The following is a 20605-nucleotide window of genomic DNA, read 5'->3' as shown; positions in this document are numbered from 1 at the left end:
GAGTGCGCACAGATTGAACGGTATGGCAATGTAATGCAATTTACTACCGACATTTAGTTATCTCTCTTGTGCTCAGCACTTTCACACTCCTTCAGACTTATTTTATTTTACAAAGTGTTTCAATTTTACTCATTCCACCGATGAATTAACTGCCAACATGCAATTATAAAATCTGTCAAGGGTGAACACTTGTGCGCATTAATCTTTTTACAATAAATCTAAGTGGAGGAAAAAGAGTTTGAAAACCAAAGAAGTGAATAGAAAAAGAAATACGCATTAATTGGATTTTTTTCGAGTAAAGTAAAATAAGAGAGGCAGTAAAGGGTTAAAGGTTAGTATGTAGTAGTTGATGTAATTTTTTCTGTTTTCGAAATTATGGTATATTCAACTGTCACTTAGAGCTGTCATGACAAGCTGGCGATTATATTGCAAAGTAATTGAAGGTAGAGAGTTAAGAAAGGTGTAGGAGAATAAATGCGGAGAGAAAAGTTAATTTGAAGACGTAAATATGTTGAAGATGAGCCTTTTTTATCCTTCTCCGGGACTTGCCTGGTCGCCAGTAATCTACGGCAGTTTAAGATTTTTATTTAATTATTTGTAATTTGCCTTGCTTGCATTTAATTAACATAAGACCCTCTTTCAATTACAATTGCACATGTGTCCACTCCACCGTTACTAATTGTATTTATAATGTTTTTTGTAATCACCAGATACCAGTAAAGCATAAAAATTAAGTGAGGCTGTGGGTAATTTTACACTGTCTGTTGAGAAAGATTGCAAAATCTGCATGTTGCGAAAATATAGTTTGAGGTTAGTAGCGATTTCTTTTGATTCTTGTAATCGCTGAAGTGTGAAAAATTAATGCTTTCAAAGTAATTAAGAAATTGAAAATGTTGAGCAATATTTTTATATAGAAAAGCACGGAGGTACTGCATCGAGAATACGTTAAAAGATTTGAATTTTATTCAAATATGACAGACATTATTATAACCAACTTTTTCATATCACTCAATTTTCTGAGATTTTCGTGAGGTCTACTATGACACAACTCTTTTACCAATTATTAGGTCTATTATATATAGTCTTAAGGCGACAAGCCAGTTTTTGACACAAGAAATCAAACCAAGCAGGGGAGTACTTTGGTTCGCCTGGTAAATTGTTGAGTCATGTAATCAAATAGCTTACTTTTCCCACCTTGTACCATCAAAATATGTTGGCAGCACTTCTTGCTACTTCAAAGCTGAAGATGCGAAGATTTCGAATTCTTAAATCTCTCTCTATACTTTATGACCAGTAGGCATGTCTACCATAGACCAGATTTTTACAATACGTCAAATCCCAGAGAAGACATTCGCCAACAGATCGACCCCTCACCATTTTAACCACTTCAATGCCGCTTTCGACAACACCGAAAGAAGCTGCCGATTCGACGCCATGTCTAAATTTGGTAGTTTGGCAGTCACGCAGAGTATAAGATTGCCGTTCAAAGCTCGCGCGAAATCGGATAATACCTGTCTGAACAATTCGATACCAGACGTAGTTTTAGGCAGACGTAATAAGCATGAAAAATTCCAAACTTATTTATTTATGATGCTTTCTAGTAAAGTCGATTAACTAAACCTAGTTATTAAAACTCTCGATACGGAGCTAAATTTTCCTAAAATATTTCTAGAATTCCTGGATATCCATCAATAGCTGTCTTCAATTCGGAATTTCACTTCTCTAATGTCAAATGTATTACATGTCCTAGCAACAATAAAGTTATCGAGTTGAATTCGTGCAAAAAGTATGCCTCTCAATAAAGTAGTACATACATATACTCGCAAGCTACGGTGCTTCCAAGTTTTAGGAAGAAAATTTCAATGTTTTTGACGGTGGGATAGAGATCAGCAAATATAATTCGCATGCAGACATCACTTTTGGTAGCAACGTGATCACAAATTTTATAGTATTTCCCCTATCATAGATGGGTAAAAAATTTTGTTTCAAGAAGAGAATTTCTACAAACCATATCTATCTTACCATAGCTACATATGTAAAGGACAAACTGCAATAGGAGCCCTCGGGATTTCTGACCATGTCCAAATGTATAAAGGCTTTGGAGCTGCATTAGCTTTTAATACTGTCCAGTTGGTGTTGGCAAGGGTTGAGAAAAGCAGTATTGGTTACACCAAGTTGATAGTACTTGGTTTCATTAGGTGCTTCGGATTGGCAAATATTAAAATAAAAATGCATTAGGAAAAAAGACAAGGCAAAATTAAATGCAGAAATAGGGAATATGCATTAAGGGGAAACAAACCACAGTATAATTACAAAACAGCAACAGAAGTGACTCTGCAATGCGCTAGCAACCAACTCAAAACAGCTGCCCTTCCAACAGCCTATTTCTTATTCACTTCTTAACCGATTGCCGGGATTTCTTTACAATAAATTTCTCTACGCACATGTAGTACACACGTTCCCTTTTTTCTTGCAAGTCAATAACCTTTCTTTCAGATTTACAACCACCGCATTGATTAAAAACACTTTTTCTTTGTTTTACGTATTTTTCTTGCATTGTCAGCAATTTTTGCTTTAGAAAAAGTATCCCTATTTGTAGGTATTTACTTACATGAGTTGTAATGAGTGACAGGCGCCATAGTTTGAGTGATTGTGTGCCGCGTGTTGTGCGGTTTTTTCCCCATTGGACAGTTTTCTCATTCTTAATCAGCATAGTGATTAGACTTCAAATTGATTTGAAAATTTGCAAGCCTGTATAAACATATGAGTAATTTGCATCGAATAATGTTTGCTTGCGTTTTTTATACTGTCTCCAGCATGGGTTACACAGCTTTTTTCTGTGTACCTTAATTGATTCCTTTGATATTTGCTTTGACGAAATGATAAGTTATGCGGCTACTAATGGATATTTTAATTATATTTTTACAAGTCACTGGAGATGCGAAGGAGATGGCTTGGATTGTACCTTTTTGCATTATTTTCTAATAGAGCTTTTTATAGCTTTCATAAAGCTTTCATAATTTTTAAATATTTTGTCTAGGCCTTATGCATATTTGGACGGATTTTAATATGAATTTGTTTTTTAAAAAATATAGAAAGGGAGAAGTTAAATTTCATAAACAGACAAAAGCTTTTAATCAATTTAATGTATTTTAAAATCCAAATATAATTAAATGTGTGAGTACATATATGTCTATGGTATAGTAGAATGTGTGGTAGTGGGTTTTATTGATAAATAATAATAAGAAAAATAACATAATAGCAAAGTCCAAAGCTTTCAAAGTTTCAAAATGTTATTTCATATTCTGATTGGAGATAGTCCAAAACTTGAAACTTTTCTGAAATCAACAAAAACATAGTCCAGTGCTGGTGTTTTTATATTTTTCATACTTCTTCAATACAGAAGTGATTTTAAATTGCTTTGGAATAAAACTATTATAATAATACCCTTCACTTGTTCATTTTTTCTTTACACGAACTTTACTTGGATGGGTAAATTGAAATGGTAGCTAAATGTTACAGGTTTATGATCTGAAAAATTTCTTCAAAGATTGTACCGTTGTCTTTGACAATAATTCCCGCCAAAACGTGAAGATACCTTGTCAGAAAAATCAATTTTCCATGCAGAGATCGTTTAGTTTTGTAAGGCAGCTTAATGGTCCGATATAGCCGGCTCCGAGAAATTTGCAGATTTTTGGGGTGAAAAGCGATATCTTAAAAACTGTGGGACTCGTTCGTGTATATATAGATGGACGAACAGACGGGCTAAATCAACTTAACCCGTCATGCTGATCATTTAAACATATATTTTATAGGGTATCCGAGGTTCAAACTCATGCGGTCCTATTTGCACCGAAATTTTATTGCCGCTTTAGCACATCTTAAAGAAGATCGTTAAAAAATCAAGTTAAGATCATGATTTTAACTTAAAATTAAGTAGCCATCAACTTTTCATCAGTTTCCATGAGGTCCAAAATAAAAGTTCTGCTCCAGTGAAATATCAAAGATTTCTTGGTCAATGATCCTCCGATTAGAAATTTAGAGGTTCTCATTCTAGATTGAGGTTATACGTACAGCAGAAGTTTCACCTTCCAACTATATTCCCAGAAGTAGTTTCCCAGAAAAGGATTTGGAATCATCTGCTTACTTATCACGAATACAGTCAAAACTCGGAACTTTGGATATAAGTAATGATCTATAGGAAGCAGCAACCTAAAAATATTTCAATACACAAATCTTGCTTCATTCAAAATCTGCCACATTTTAAAGAACGGTGTCAACGCTGTTTCCTCTTATCTCCGGCAGATTACTATAATTGAAGGTCACCGATGAAGATATCAAGCGTAGCATTGTCATAGAGTACAAATCGAGCCATCATGCGTGGAAAAAGTTATTTATAACCAAACCAAATTGACCTGTGAGAACCGAATAAACAAAATCTAAACAAACCAATTCACGCCACAATCCGCGGGTGCGATCTGCAAACAGATAAGCGGTATAAAATAATTGACATTTGCACAAGGCGACCGAGAGAGCCGTGCGATTTCGTGAGAACCAGGAGTGCGTTTAATTGCAGTTAAATTGCCATTAACAATTCGGCTGATGGCAAACGAAGACTCGTCATCGAAAGGAGTAGGGTGAAGGGTAGCAGCGGTGTTAGATATTTTTGGTAGATCTAAAGCAAATTTTGTACATTTTGCGCTGACAAGAGATAGAGATAGTGCAAACGCAATATGTTTTGGTTGAGGCGAGGTGCTGGCGTTAGGTCTCACGAACGTCACAAACGTCAGGCGATAGAGGGTGAAGACACGTTTGCACACGCGCAATTAAACATCAGCGCCTCACATATTGATGAGTACGTGTCGCTCAAAATAGTTGTTGTCCAAGCAACTGTAACCAAATTTGTCAAATACTCATGCGCTTGCCGAGAGATATGCATCGGTGGCAAGCGGCTACGCAAACACCAAATTATTGAAGATCAAAATAAAAGCGACGCACAAAATCACGCCCAAATAGTACATATGTATATCAAGAGATATAAAGGCAAGTGATAAGAGTGCGCCTGGTGGGGGGTGGTTGCATACAACACTCTGACGCCGATATCGAGTGAGGCGTGAGAAAATTTTGTCACAACACGAAAAAGTATAATGACAATTGACGCTCACCAAATGGTGCTGCCAGTATAATTTACGCTGTTGTTGTAACTGTTGCACGCCGCACTTTTGTCTTTACGCTGAAAGACAACACCTTTGCTTGGGAAATTATGCACAGCATAGGGATGATGAACGCCGCCTGAAATACTTAACAATGATGACCCGGTTTTTAGGCACAGAGTGCCACTTCAAAGTATTCACGCTGCGGCATGCAAAATGCTGTCGAAAGGGTGAGCATGTGTGCGCCTACTTGAGCGCTTGAAAAGTGGAAAAGTGTAAAAAATCAAATTTTGGTATGTTGTTGGTATTGTTGGCTGACTGGTGGTTTTTGGTGTGGCGAATTTTGTGTTACGAATGGGTTCTCGTAATTTTAATTGTTGCATCACGTACATAAACGAACGGCACGTATTTGCATGAGCGGATATATCTTTCTTGGTACGGCAACTGACTAGTTAACTTGTGCTGAGTCCCTAACATGGAGCAGTTACTTTTGCGCTCTGCAAGCTCGCAACGCCACGAAACTGACACTTTATACTACCCCATCCGTTATATTCCACTTATATCTGAATGTCTCTAGTCTTATGCAAACCTCACCGAGCGGTCGGGTTTGTAATGCTAGTGATTCCATATATTTTACAATATGTCTTCGAAACCTTTTTCTTCAGATATTGATCTTTTAGAAACTGGCCAGAATAAAGTAGGTCGATACTAGATTATTTGAATGGTTGAAGACGAAACTATTGTACAGAATATTTCTTCGATAACCCTTTATTTAGACAAAGGTCTATACATATTTATCTTTTGCAGTTTTAGAATGTAATACGTTGAATGCAACACCCGTTAATCTAAGTAGACGCACTATGGCCCCAGCATTCATTATTGAATAATATTCGACCGAATAGACCACGTCCAGCACGCAGTGAAGAAAATATAGCAGCAGTAGCTGAAAGTGTATACGAAGACCGTGGAGAGTCAATTCGGCGCCGTACGCAGCAACTCGGACTGACGTATGGAACGACTTGGGGCATTTTAAGTCAAGATCTCTAATTGAAATACAATAATAATAAATTAATACAAAATACAGCTTGTGCTAGAACTGAAGCCGCTCTACCTTCCCATGCGACATCGCTTGACACTATGCGCTCTCGAAAAGTTCAAAGAAGACCCGACGTTTTCGAGCCACATTTTGTTCAGCGACGAGACCCATTTCTGGCTCTTCTTCTTATATTCCGATTATAGCAGTTAACAACAGCGCGCCAGTCGTTTCTTCTTTTCGCTACGTGGCGCCAATTGGATATTCCTAGCCAGGTCTTCTCCTCCTGGTCCTTCCAACTGAGTGGAGGTCTTCCTCTTCCTCTGCTTCCCCCGGCGGGTACTGAGTCGAATACTTTCAGAGCTGGAGTGTTTTCGTCCATACGGACAACATGACCTAGCCAGCGTAGCAGCTGTCTTTTAATTCGCTGAACTATGTCAATGTCGTCGTATATCTCGTTCAGCTCGTCGTTCCATCGAATGCGATATTCTCCGTGGCCAATGCGCAAAGGACCGTAAATCTTTCGCAGAACTTTTCTCTCGAAAACTCTCAACGTCGACTCATCAGTTGATGTTATCGTCCAAGCTTCTGCACCATAAAGCAGAACGGGAATTATGAGCGACTTATAGAGTTTGGTGTTTGTTCGTCGAGAGAGAACTTTACTTTTTAATTGCCTACTCAGTCCGAAGTAGCACCTAATAACAAGAGTTATCCTGCGCCGTATTTCCAGGCTGACATTGTTGGTGGTGTTTATGCTGGTTCCCAAATATACGAAACTATCTACAACTTCAAATTTATGACTGTCAACAGTGACATGACTCTTCCGCTGTTGGTAATTTTTCATAATTTTTTACTGGCGGTCCCAAACCCAGCGCATAACCCTGATGTGTTCGCCTTCTCACTTTAGTTCGCATTCAAACGGATGTTCTTAGGCTACCCAGAGGATACTTGGTCAAATACCGGAAGTCGTGAGCTGCTTGAGTCATATGTAAAAGAATCGTTTCTGGCCACTCCCAAGTGAATGGCAATCAGAGAACTTTCCTCACTTGCTTGAACTTCGACACATGACTCCATCCTCCTGGCTCAATGGGTAAAAAAACAAGCAAAATTTCCGGTTTTGGGACGAAGAGTAAGAAGAGATTCAAGAGATGACATTTTATCCAGAGAAAAAAAAACGGTCTGGTGTGGTTTGTTGGCCAGTGGAATCATTGGTCCATATTTCTTTTAGAATGATGTCGGTGAGAACTTAACTCTCAATGGCGACCGTTATGGCCCCATGATAACCTATGCCGGAAATTAAATCTCGCAATGTCGGCAAAAATTGGTTTCAAAAAAACCGCACCACTTCCCACACATCGCATCAATCAACGGAATTATTGAGACAACACTTTGGTGATGAGATAATTTCACATTGTGGTCCGATCGATTGGCCACCAAGATCGTGTGATATCACACCGTTAGATTTTTTCCTATGGGGATATGTAAAGTCGTGAATCTATGCGGGCAAACTCGCTTCGATGCAGGCCTTGGAGCAAAACATCATGCGTGTTATACGCCAGTTACCAGTCGAAATGCTCGAACGAGTCATTAAAAATTGGACTCAATGGATGAACCATCTGAGACGTAGCAGTAGCCAACATTTTAAAGAGATTTTCTTCAAAGAAAAAATAGATCCAAAAGAATATTCTTTCGATTGATAATAAATATTACCCATTAAATTTAAGGTTTCTGTGTTTTTCTTTAGAAAGTAGAGAACCTCGAAATGGATGAAACTTTACATCCCGCTAGTTATCTGTGAAAATACAGAGTAGCTTTATTTTTAATGTTACTTGTTACCACAATTTGATCTCAAAAATAATATTTCGGACATCGGTAAAGTCGGCGCTGATAAATTTAAATACCTCGGTCGGATAAATAATTTTTTGTGCAACATGACAATGAAATAGTGAATGTAATTTTATTATCCTGAAATCACAGCTATCTCTGACCATATTATTCGATACATAGATTTCTTTTTCATTAGATCACTGGCATCTTTGGACTCCTTGGTCGATTTATATAGACATTTGTCATGCAATACTCTTTATTGCTCTATTTCAAATGTAAACCTGGTTCAACAGCTACAGTCATCTTTTCAAACTCCCGAGTTAAGCAGAAGCTTAAATTAAAATGTATGGAAGAGCTTCACAAAGTATCCACTTCCTTTAGCGGTTACCCAGTCTTCATCTCAGAGATGGAGATTAAAACTAAGCCAGAAGTACTGCTGTATCCGACTGAGCGCCTTTTTGAAAAATGTTATTAAAAACTACCATACAAAAGTGAAGAGGATGAACTATTAAACAAAAATAATAAACAAAAGCAACATGCAACATGCAACATTGTGTAAAAATGTCAAAGTTTTAAAATCATTTCACACCGTGCAACAAATAACTCCGTTGTTGTTTGTTTTTATAGAATTTGAGTATGTTTTTATAGTTCCGTAAAATTTGGCTTCTTTATTTGAAACGTTAGATGTTTGACATTGTTTGGCGCTACATGCCACACTTACATTCATGTTTTGAACAATTATTCAAGAAATGACTCGTTGTTGCTATTTTTTGTGGCTATAAATTTCATACGTTTGTCATGAAGAAATTCGGGCTACAAATGCGAAAAAGTGGCTTTCCGAATGGACGTCACGTTGCGTAGTTTCAAATAAAGAACCGATGAGATTTTGCAAATTTTATGCCGTAACTGTTCTGCGCCCACAATTTGACTCGTTGTTGCCGCTATAAATTTCATACGTTTGTCTATGCCACACGTAAACATAGCGGCAAAGCCGTAAACTGTACAAATACAGTCAACGACAAACATATAAGTCAACTGAAAGTTAAATAAAAACTTGCCACTTTATTTCCATACTACAAATAATTCCCTCCAAATCCACCCTAAAAGGCGATGAGTCAATTTCCGCCGCCCTCACGCCTTTGCCGCTTTCGCTCTTCATTTGTTTTTGTTTGATTGGTTTGGCGGCTGACATATTGTCAACTGTCGGCCATTCACCAGCAACCGTTCACCGTAGCTCATCAACAAACAAACAAACAGTCTCATCACCCGAGCGCATTTGCTTGCCTCATCAGCGGCGCGTAACTTCCGCTACTGTCGCACACTCACACCACACTCAAGCGCACTCGCCACCACGGCCACTTCATCATGCAACATTGTCAACTTGTAGTTAATGCATTGCATGTTCCATGTTGTTGTTTGGCGTGTATTCAGCACGTGTTGGCTTTAAAATTTACATATTTCCTTAATTAATCGTGTCAACTTTCAGGATTTTCCAATTTAATTCCTTTTAATTCGTGTAATTTCACATACGAGCACTCGTAGGACGGAGATGATGGCGGCGGCGTTGTGTTTTCCATATTTTCTTTGGAACTAAATATGTGCCAGGTACAGTTGTGTCTGTTTGACTTTGTTTAATGGTGTGAACAAGCTAATAATTGCTGAAGTGAAGTAAGTACCTTTGTGCTTATTTACTAATATTTTGACAGTTGGCAGAGAAATAGCAAACAACAATGCTGAAAACTTAATGAGATGACATTAGTGGCCACATTATCTCATAGTTTTTTTTCTAAATCGAAAAACTAGCTTGGCTTTGGATCGATACAAGATCTTCTTAGCAAGATTGTTGTAAAAGCAAAAAAGATGACACCGCTTGCTATAAGAAAATGAACCGTAGTGTATCGTACGCCGTAAGCTCCGTCTCGAGCTGACTAGATCGTTCCGCTTTCCTAACATGGCATGTCTATCTGCAGCTTATATCCATAGAAAGCAAAGATTATTCACTAGTTAAATCTTTAAGGCCTATTAGACTCACTTCCTTCATGCTAAAAGGGATGGAGAAAATTATAAACAAAGATATAAAATCGAAGGCGTTGAAAGTCGCACCCCTACTCTCAAATCACTTGAAAATAGTAATGTGGCGATATGTGCTTCCGCTTTAGTACGCAGATGGCTAGAGGCTTTAACAAAGTTCTTCTAGGTACTACGAGAAGATACTGTCCCTCTTCTATGGAGCCACGTAGTAGATGAACTCCTTGAGCTGCTTACGAGCAATGGGATGCGGTGTCAAGGGTACGCCGAAGACACTGTCATATTGGCAAGAGGAAAATTTGAGAATACTTTCTGGGATATACTTGAAGTTCTAAGAGCGCTCAGTCTAGCAAAGGAATAATGCGGAGCGGTCGTTTTAAATAACAATCCTCTAAAAACACCTATCATTCCTTTCACAAAACATATATACATACCTAGGTCATATTAGCACCTTAATGGAATAGAATTGAAATAACACTGTCTAAAGTTAAAAATGCACTTATGGTATGCAAACGAGTAGCCGGTCAACAGGTGGCTGTATACCACGATTGTGAGGACTGTCGTTATTAAGTACCCGATCATCGACTATTAGCCAACTTCGAAGCAAAGGCCTTAAAGGTGGAATAGGAATTTGGAAATAACACTGTCTAAAGCTAAAAACGCACTTATGGTATGCAAACGAGTAGCCGGTCAACAGGTGGCTGTATACCTAAGTATAGAAAAGAGAGGATAATGTCGTCTCAACTAAAGTATGCTTTGGGGGAAAATACACCAATGGCCCTTCTTCCAAGAGAAGTGTAAAGTTACTTTGGGCACTAAGCGAGTGATTCCATGTAAAGAGTGACCTACTACATAGGGGCAGCACTATTCCGTGTTGAGAAGAGAGTGGGTAGAGAAAGATCGAAGAAACCGGAGCGCACTGGAAGCAGGCATTGCGGGGCCGTATTCCATGCTTTCCTTATCCAATGGATATTTTCCGAGCATTTTTCAAGCAAAAGCTTTTCCTGTAGGTCAGTGTGCAGAAATTAATCTCCAATGCAACTATCGCAACCGGCATATCAGCATATCTGATTAAATCGCTATTAGCGAAAGAGTGGAAAGGAGAGAAGGTCGAGGTGCAAGTCTAATCTAATTTCCATTCTATTCTACTATATTGATCTTATGTAAGTTGACGTTTCCGAAGCACTTTTGCATGTCATGTGGAGCTTTAGAGAAAAAATAACACGATAGCCGATATCGCTTCAGTCCAAATGTAGCTTCTTTCTGAATTTACTGAGCCTCGAAGCCGTTTTATTTTAGCTTTCAGGTATGTATAGTATATACCGCATTCAATATTATCTAGAACAAATGAATAATTTTTTTTTGTTAGGAGAAGAATTATTATTTCAACCAATGAAATCGGGAATACCTTTGATCAATCGAGACTACAGTACTTCTATTCAGTAGCTCGAAAACTTTCATAATTGTGATTCACCTCTGACTAAGGCTAGATACCTTAATGCTTATTCCAAGAAATAAGAGAACATTTTGGTTATCCATAACCTTTGTTTGAGCTTTGTTTTCCAGCATTAGCGAAGCTTTACCATAAAGGATTAGGTGACTCCTATTTCAGCTCAACCCCATTGGTTAAAATTTCTCAGATTCTGCGTAGTGTCCTTATGATTTGGAACAAAATTTTCTGAGAACCTATATCAGTTTGTTATTTTCAGTGTTCATAAGTAGGATGACTATATAATCTCTATAATAAGTCTCGTGTTTTTTTTTTGCGGGTCCGTTATTTCCTATGCTCATCTGGTCCGCTACTCGTAATTTGTAAACTTTAATACTTTAAATCTTAATTTCTGGTCTTTGCTAATACTATAATTTATATAATTATGTTATAATATTATAGTTTCGTCCGATTAAGTTTCTGTTTGAGACCAAGCATTCATAGAAAAGTTCAACACGGTTCGAATCTAGATTCATCAAAGTGGTAGTACGAACCTCTGCTGCCCAACAAATAGGGCAACACTACCTTCCACTGCCCAATAAAGGCAAAATTAGAGCGCAATAATTTAACATTATTTAAAGTGTGATGATCTGAATATTGTCAAAAGGAAATACTGAAGCTAATATCGTACTTGTGGAAGTCCTGAAAGCACCAAATCAAATTACAATACTCAAATTACTGAGCTACATTGAGCTACTTAAATTGTATAAGAAATAGAATTTTTTTAAGTAGGCAAGAGGAAATACTATAGAAGAGAAAGAAGCGAAAATTTACAAGATATACATTCATACTATCTAGAGGACAGCCCTAACAATTGCTATTTCAATGTTCAGCACATGCACAATCTAGCTTACTGACCCAAGCATAAGGACACCCTCATCAAATATACGAAAAGAGGCCAGAATTGTGCTATTTTAAACCCATGCAATAAATAATTACAAAAAGAATTAAATTGTGGTAAAAATCAAGAAGTATAATTGAAACAAAATTTGACGTGACGACCCGCTGTGCCACAAAAAAAGGGCAGTTAGAGTGTAAAGGGACACTCTAAAGCCGCACAATTGATAAAACATTGGTTACATTGTTTTTATTGTTGCTGATATTCGATACGTTGGCGAAAATGTCATTATATTTTAAAAACAACAATAACAAGCATAAATCGCAATGACATTGGATGACGACAATAAATTTGACATTTATTGTGGCCAAGCTGCCGCGCCTGCCATTGTTGTTGCTACATTTCACCGCTTTCCACTTTTCAGCATTTATTTTTTTTAATTTTCATTTTTTAGTTTTTTGTTGTTTAAAAACTTGTGCAATGAATTAATAATATTGATAATAATGCTTTACTTAATGCTCAAATAAAAGGTTGTCATCTATCAAATTACTTGATTTTTTACCTTTTGCACGAAAAGTCGCCGAAAGGACACACACAGCTGGATAGCCGAAAAGGGGTAAAAAGTACTACAAAAGTATGTGTCAGTGATAATGTGCTGTATCAGCGCACATAGTTGAGGGTGTTTCGGTAGGCGCTCAGTGCTTTCACTACCTTACTTTTTTGTTGCTGCATGTCCTTTTTTCCTGCTGCGCGCTGACAATCATTTCACTCCGCCGCGCGCTGATTATGATGTATGATGCATGTTCTTTGCTTTTTTTGCTTTTTTATTGTATTCCATTGATCTACCAATTATTATTTGTGTGCGATATCATTTTTCATTTGCAACATTAAAAGAAAGCGGCACAAAAAGGACATTCAGTGTCACATATGAGGTTTGCCAACGGTATTCGTGGGGCTAGTCATTGCTCAGTTTACATTGTTAGCGAACCGAATTTTTCAAATGTCATTGTCATAATGATATACAGTTATACTGTCATGTGTGTATATAGTTATTCGCCAGCTTGCCAGTTGGACTGCAATGTTATCCTTAGAGCGTTTTTTACAGTTTATATTTCATTTTCAATAAGCGAAACCAATTTTTTCGCCAACACTTTTTCGGAGCAACCCATGTGTGTAGTGTTTTGCAATTTTTTAAATTTTTTTCGCTTATTTTTTGGAACATTTATAACCCCAAATATCGGTTTCGGCTTAAAAAATAATCAATCAAATTTATGTTCGCCGCACTTTGCTTACTTTTTTCTTTGTAACACATACTCCACACCCCCTCGCCTTCACTTCGCTGGCTTTTGCCAAATTGACAGTTTCGCAAAAACATTTATCATACATCATACTGTCAGCTCATAGTTCTCGTTTATGCTCGTCAATTGTCTGTTGCCGAATTTATGAATATTCATAGTTTCGCTGACCCATTCGGCATCTGAATTATATGTGAAATTTCTTTTGTTTGATTTTTGTTGTGTCATGATTTGTGTGCGATTTTTTTTATATCAGCAAGTCTTTATCATACTCCGAATACAAAAAATCGTGTATGTACAAGTATATGCTCGTGAAAGGGTAAGTTAAAAAATTATAAAAAGTTATTGAAATTAAAAATAATATTACACTCTATATACACATGCGTCCTTTAGTTCCTAATTTTCTTTGGAAAAAATATTGACTATAATCTTGAAAAACACACTTTAAGTTCATCGCATAAAAATTTAAAAAGAATCAACAGAATGTCGATTTGGGAGAAATAATGAACATTTAACTTCAAAGAGTCTGTGTATAGAGCTTTTGGTATTCGCTTTTAATTAAAAGCTTAATACGAGTCGAAGCTCATAATCCTAAAACGGATCGGAAGTTTATGGAAACTAGTGAGAGAATAACTATAAAACAGAGACATCTAAAGAGCTTTTACCTTATGTGAGACTTCCAAATATAAAATTTACTACCCTTAGCAAGCTGGGAAAGAGAAAAAGCTCATTACCTTAAAATAAACAGGAGTCTATGTAGAACTGGTTAAGAATAAAGACCCTTAGAGAGTTTTTAATTTGGTCCATAGAAGATGTATGTATATTTAATAATAAAGGAACCTGTATTCCCTTCATATTCGTTTTATTCTCTTCATATTCGTTTTATTACATTACTTATTCGGCTATCGCTAAAGCCGAACAAAAGCTAGATTCAAAAAGTCCTGTTTACTTTGGGAGAGACCTTGTAAAAAATGTTGCAAATCTTCCAAAAAATTAAGGTATGTTCGAGGTATAATATACTTCTAGCTTTTTAAATGTGATCTTTCTATACGATATATTGGATACATGAAAGTAAGTATACGATGAGACACTGACCATATTCAAATTCCTAGACAAATCCGCATTCATATGATTTTATAAACGACAAAAGTAATTAAGTCAACTATTCAAAGTAAAAAGAAGTCCCGTTTCGTCCTCTCAACTTGTTAAACTCATTCTCGCAAAATTCGCATATTTAAATATTTTCAAAAAGACTGCACTGCTTGCTTAGTTTGTCCTTGTAGCGCACACAACACCCTCTAAAACTAACCCAATATTGATTATTCACTCAGTGGCCTTGCACTTGCATATCGCATATCCTGTCAGGATAATATAACAGCATGCGTGGGTACATTATTAGCATCACTCTCTCTGCTGTTTTGTGATTTTCCAGCTCAATCGTAATAAAAATGTGAATATGTGCACAGCAACTGGAATATTCCACACTGTCAAGGACGAGCAAGTGTTCTGGAAAAGTTTGCTCAAATGTACTGTGTACTATTTGCAGCTAATCTATACCATACTTTCATATATAACTAGTATATAGTTAGCTATATATGTACATATGTCGATAGTTTAACCATTACTTGCATTTTCACTATACATTATAATGCTGTCATTAAGTTCGAAAGCATGCTTGGTGTTCATGTGCAAATGTATTTGATTAGCGGGCGATCAGTTCCCTAGCAAGAGTTGTTTGTAAATGTGTATGTTTTTTATTTGAGAAAGAACGAAAAGTTTGCTTACATCTTTGTAGTGACGAATATCCATTTCATTGTCAAGGATATTTGAACTGTATTACAAATGTAATGATATGATATCATATAATTAAGAGTATTTATTCATTGTTTAGTACTCGCATATTTCTTATTTAAGACAAATGATGACATTGCCGGGATGTGTAAAGAAAACAAAACGGTTTATTAGGAAACGAAATTTCGTAGGCAAGTTGGGTGCATTACGAGTTGATAAACGGTAAAAATATTTTATGAAGTGTGTGATATTCTTCGGATGAGTGTAGGCACAGTTTAGACAAGTGATTTTCAAAAATAAATTAACTGGATATTATTTAATGTTATGGCAAGAATTTGACATTGTTACAAAGACAAGAATTTGCTATTATGTTTTAGAAATGACCTTGAGTAAGTGACCTCCGTCACTGGCTTAAATAAATTCCAGCCGAGAGGCCAAATTTTCGAACACTTTTGGCAGCAATTGAGGCCGTATGTCAACAATAATGCTCTATTCTTTTCTATAGTGATAAATGTCTCGGGTTTATTTGCGTAGGCAAGCGACTCCATATAACCCCACAAGAAATAGTCCAGCACGTAAGTCGCACGATCTTCAAGGCCACGCTAACTCCGTAAGGGGTGGCGGGGGATTTAAAAACAAAAAGTTCTTGCAAATTGTGTCAAAAGTGTACAAAATATAGGCCGAAAATGGGTTTTTTCTATGGCATTTAATAAGATGTCTTGTAAATTTACTACCAATTTCCTCAAAAACTGTATTGTGAGAATTTTGGAACTTCAGAATTTGCGTGGCTTCTAGTTCCTAAATTTTATATACTTAATATCGAAGGTATTTTGTAAAAATTCACTTTTGTTTGAACCACCTCCTGAAACTTGTAGGTAGGTAGATAAAGGGGGGCGGCAGAACATCCTTGGCCCCGGGCGCCCGAAGTTGTAGCTACGCCACTGACGATGCGAGATAATGTGATCACAGAAAGTTTCCTTCAATAAATTGGTCGTATGAACGTACCCATGTAACCAAAACAAAGCTTCGTCGTTGAACAAAATTTTGTTGTCAAAATTGGGATAGGTGGCCATCTCGTTTTGGACCCATTCAACGACTGGTCATTCGTCCTCAATTGCTGCACGAATTGGATTTGTAAGCCAAGATCATTGCGCAAAACCTTCCATAAAATGGATGGGTACAGCTACCATTTTGTGCAAAATGGCGGATGGCCTCATTGTGGTCTTTTTCCATACTTCGCTCCACTGCAGTAATAATGTAATAATGTCTTCGATGCGCACTGTGCGACGTCTCTGAGGTTGCGCATTGTCCACTAGAGTTAAGAAGGTACAAAACCGATCCTATTGAATGCATAATTATATAAATCCTGCGAATCGTTATCACATATTGCGTAATCCCCCAGTTTAGCTCATCAATTCTTGCTTTCTTTAGTCCCACCAATAGGCGCTGCACTGTTTCATTGGTGTCTTGTTACGCTTCTAAAGTAAAAGGAAAGTATATCTCAGTTCATGAAATGGCGAAACTTCAATAAAAAATTTACAGCAACTCTCTGTCACATCAAGATTCGGTGGTACTTGTAGATATCATGTAGTGATATTCTGTTCGATTCTAATTCTTGTTGAAACATGTTCAGGGGACACAATTAAATTCTTGTGAGCTCTTCCGGTCGCTGCTCCTGCGTTGCATTGTTTCAATGTGCACCTGTGCGTACTTGCATATCAGAGTCATTGCTGTCCAAAGCACCTCTTGGTTGTACCTGTTGAAATTGCCAAACACTTTCACTGAGTATTTCGATATGCACTTAAATATCTATAAATGCTTGTGCGTATATTACGTTGTATGTACCTTTTCACCTCTTATTTTATTTACTTACTCATGTTTGTAGACTTTTGTGTTTCTTTTAAATGGCTTGAATTCAATTTAGATTCTGACATTTGAACTGTTGGTGACATTTAGGACAAAAGGATTTAGTATAGGTATTTTCGTTATTCGAGACACAAAGTGTCTGGGCCAGATCCTCCTCCACCTGATCTCTTCAACGGCGTGTAGGTCTTCCTCTTCTTCTGCTTCCCCCGGCGGGTATTGCGTCCAATACTTTCATAGCTGGAGTATTTTCTTCCATACAGACGGCATGATCTAGCCAGCGCAACCGCTGTCTCTTGATTCGCTGCACTATGTCAAAGTCATCGTATAACTCGTACAGCTCGTCGTTCCATCGAATGCATTGCCAACGCGCAAAGGACCATAAATCTTTCGCAGAACCTCTCTCCAAAACTCGTAGCATCAACTCATCAAATGTTGTCATCGTCCATGCCTCTGCTCCATATGGATGATGAGTGACTTGTAAAATGTGGTCTTTGTTTGTCGAGAGAGGACTTTTTTTCGCAACTGCCTACTTACTCACATTGGATTTCGAAGCTGACATTGTGGCTGGTTCTGATTCCAAGATAGACGAAATTATCTACGACTTCAAAGTTATGACTGTCAACAGTGACGTGAGAGCCAAGTCGCGAGTGCAACGACTGTTTGTTTGATTCTCGTAACAGGAGATATTTTGTATTGCCCTCGTTCACTATCAGACCCATTTGATTTGCTTTGATCTAGTCTGGAGAAAGTAGAACCTACGGCGCGAATGTTGAGGCCAATGATATCAATATCATCAGCATACCCAGCAGCGAATCAACAAAAAAGTAAAGTTCTTTAGTATACTCATGGATAGAGGGCGATTGAGTTTGGTTTATAAGTAGCTAGATATCTCTTAAATTTTTTCAGAATTGCGGAAGCTTATCTAATAGGTCCAAAAAGAGTACTCACTGATCAAAAGTGGTCTGCAAAAACTTGACTTGATACTGCGCCATGAAAATCAATAATCAAGAATTGGTATGCTAAGTTTAGACGTAGTGAAATGAGAAGATGAACGGTGGTGAACGCAGTGGAAAAAATAATTTATATGACCCTAAAGTAAAGAAGTTTGAAATAGCAGGCACTCTAAAAAATATCAACTGAACGTGGACATCATCCCATTCACGAATATTTGGGTATGAGAAAGCTCTGTGCAAAGTGGTTGCTGATTCGAGCAGTGTTAGGAGATGTTCAAGGGTAATAACCCGAGTTTTTGGTATATAGGTCTTGATTGACAAAAATGTGAATTCTTCATTTACCCGATCTTATTATCGATGATACTAATATACTAAGTACAAGTATATTGGCAACATAAAGGAAACTAAAATATGATATAAATATGTACTTATGTAAGTATATTAGGATCAATGATATGCACTTGCATCCAACATGTCAACACTCTGTACATATATTTTACATACAGATTATAAGTGTTACCTTTAAAAATATAAAGTGTCTGGGGAGCGCTGCCTTCCGCAACATTATTTTGTATTATTATCAATATATGTTTTTTCATTTTCCAAATCTTTTGTTCGGCTGCAATTTAGGGGCTTCCTCGTGCTTGCAACGCAATCATACCCTTATAGAAAGCAAGCAACAAATAATTGAAATTGTGAAATACGAAAATGAAGAGTGAAAATTAAATCTTTCACAACAGACAAAGCAATACAGATTGTTATTATAACTAGATGTATGTATGAATGTGTGTATACCATAGGTGTCACTTACCGTCGCATTGTCACATTGTGTGCACAAATTGCTTAATTGTATTAGAATTCTGCCGCCAGTAGGACAAGGTAACAAAGCAAAAGAAGTTGACTACGCTCAGAGGGGAGCGCGAAGAGGCAGCGCCAACTGGAAGACTGAAAGACTAAGCCGTCATATAATGAATTTCAATAGACTGTTGGAGCTAAGCATGTTAGCAATAGGCAGTCAAATGTGATCAGCAGTTACGCAGTTCACTACGCTCATGTCTGCTAGCAACGACCTCATTTCGAGCGCCGACTCGCCCCTGCTCCGGTTAGCAATTGCGCCAGTCTTTTGTTGTTGATTCATTGCAGTGATTCATATGCTGCATGTTTTCCTGCTTTTTCGCTAAAGGCTGTGACACCTGTTCGATGGAAAAAAACTGAAACATATGGAAATAAATAAGTAAGGACTTGTTCAGTTCGTGCGGAACAGAACATTATTAATGCAATTTGTAGTTGAGATAAGAATTTATATCTAGAAGTGTGCGATGCCACTCTCAATTTTTAAATTTTCACCGATCCGCTAGTAAATCACTTGTTCATTATTCTGCCTTAATTCTGACATCTTAGAAGATTTATACGAGTGTTGGGATTCTAATAGGATTATAAACGCAAAGCCACAATCCATTTTTTCTTTAATCCAAAAACTTTTAGATATGTAACCCTGGCATCACAAATATTGTATTTAAAAAAATTTCGAATAAAAATATTATATCCTTGGCCAGGTGCTGCGAGGGTTTAAAAAATGTACGATACAAGAGCAAACAACAGCAAAAACAATTTAATAAAAACGCAATTTTCGAGTATTTGTGTTGTTTTTGTGTCACTTTACCGCGCCAACAGGCACTTAAGCGCGCAACACGTCGTTAGCTGCGAGGTGGAGCGCAGTGTTGCATTGTAGGTATGTCGGTATGGCTCACCGGATAATTGCTCCAATATTGCACCTTTCGATAATGTAAGTGTTCTGTAATTTTTGGCGGCTTTTGTAAATTTATCAATTACGTATCATTCAAGTGTGTTTTTGTTCGGTGTAAGAGGGGTACCCGAAAATTTATTTGACGCGCTTGTCGCCAGAGTGTGGGAACTTTGCGTACGCAGTGCGTGATTTCGTTTAAGAAAACATTTCGTTACTTTACATACAAAGACATTTGTATATATTTATATAGCTACACTTTTTATTGCCTTTTAAGCGCCCATTGAAATTACGAAAGATTTAAAATTGAAAAGTGTGTGTTGTAACCCCTCATTTGGCGCACATTTTTGTTGTTTTCTTTTTGTTCTTCACACATTTATTCTTTTTGGACTTTTGTATCAATGTAAACTTTACTTTGTTCTCTCCCCTCACGGGTTTCTATTCATTTACTAAGTACTGTGAGAAACTTCTATCGCCTTGGCTTTATCATGCTAAATATGCTACCGGCTTGGGGCAGGTCTGATGAATCATCAATGTATGGCTTCTGTGCTACTTGCTGGCATGTAAGTAGTTCTTTCATTACGTTTG

This window comes from Bactrocera neohumeralis, chromosome 6 (assembly GCF_024586455.1).
Source record: "Bactrocera neohumeralis isolate Rockhampton chromosome 6, APGP_CSIRO_Bneo_wtdbg2-racon-allhic-juicebox.fasta_v2, whole genome shotgun sequence".
Classification (NCBI taxonomy): Eukaryota; Metazoa; Arthropoda; class Insecta; order Diptera; family Tephritidae; genus Bactrocera; species Bactrocera neohumeralis.
Note: the sequence above shows the minus strand (reverse complement) of the source record.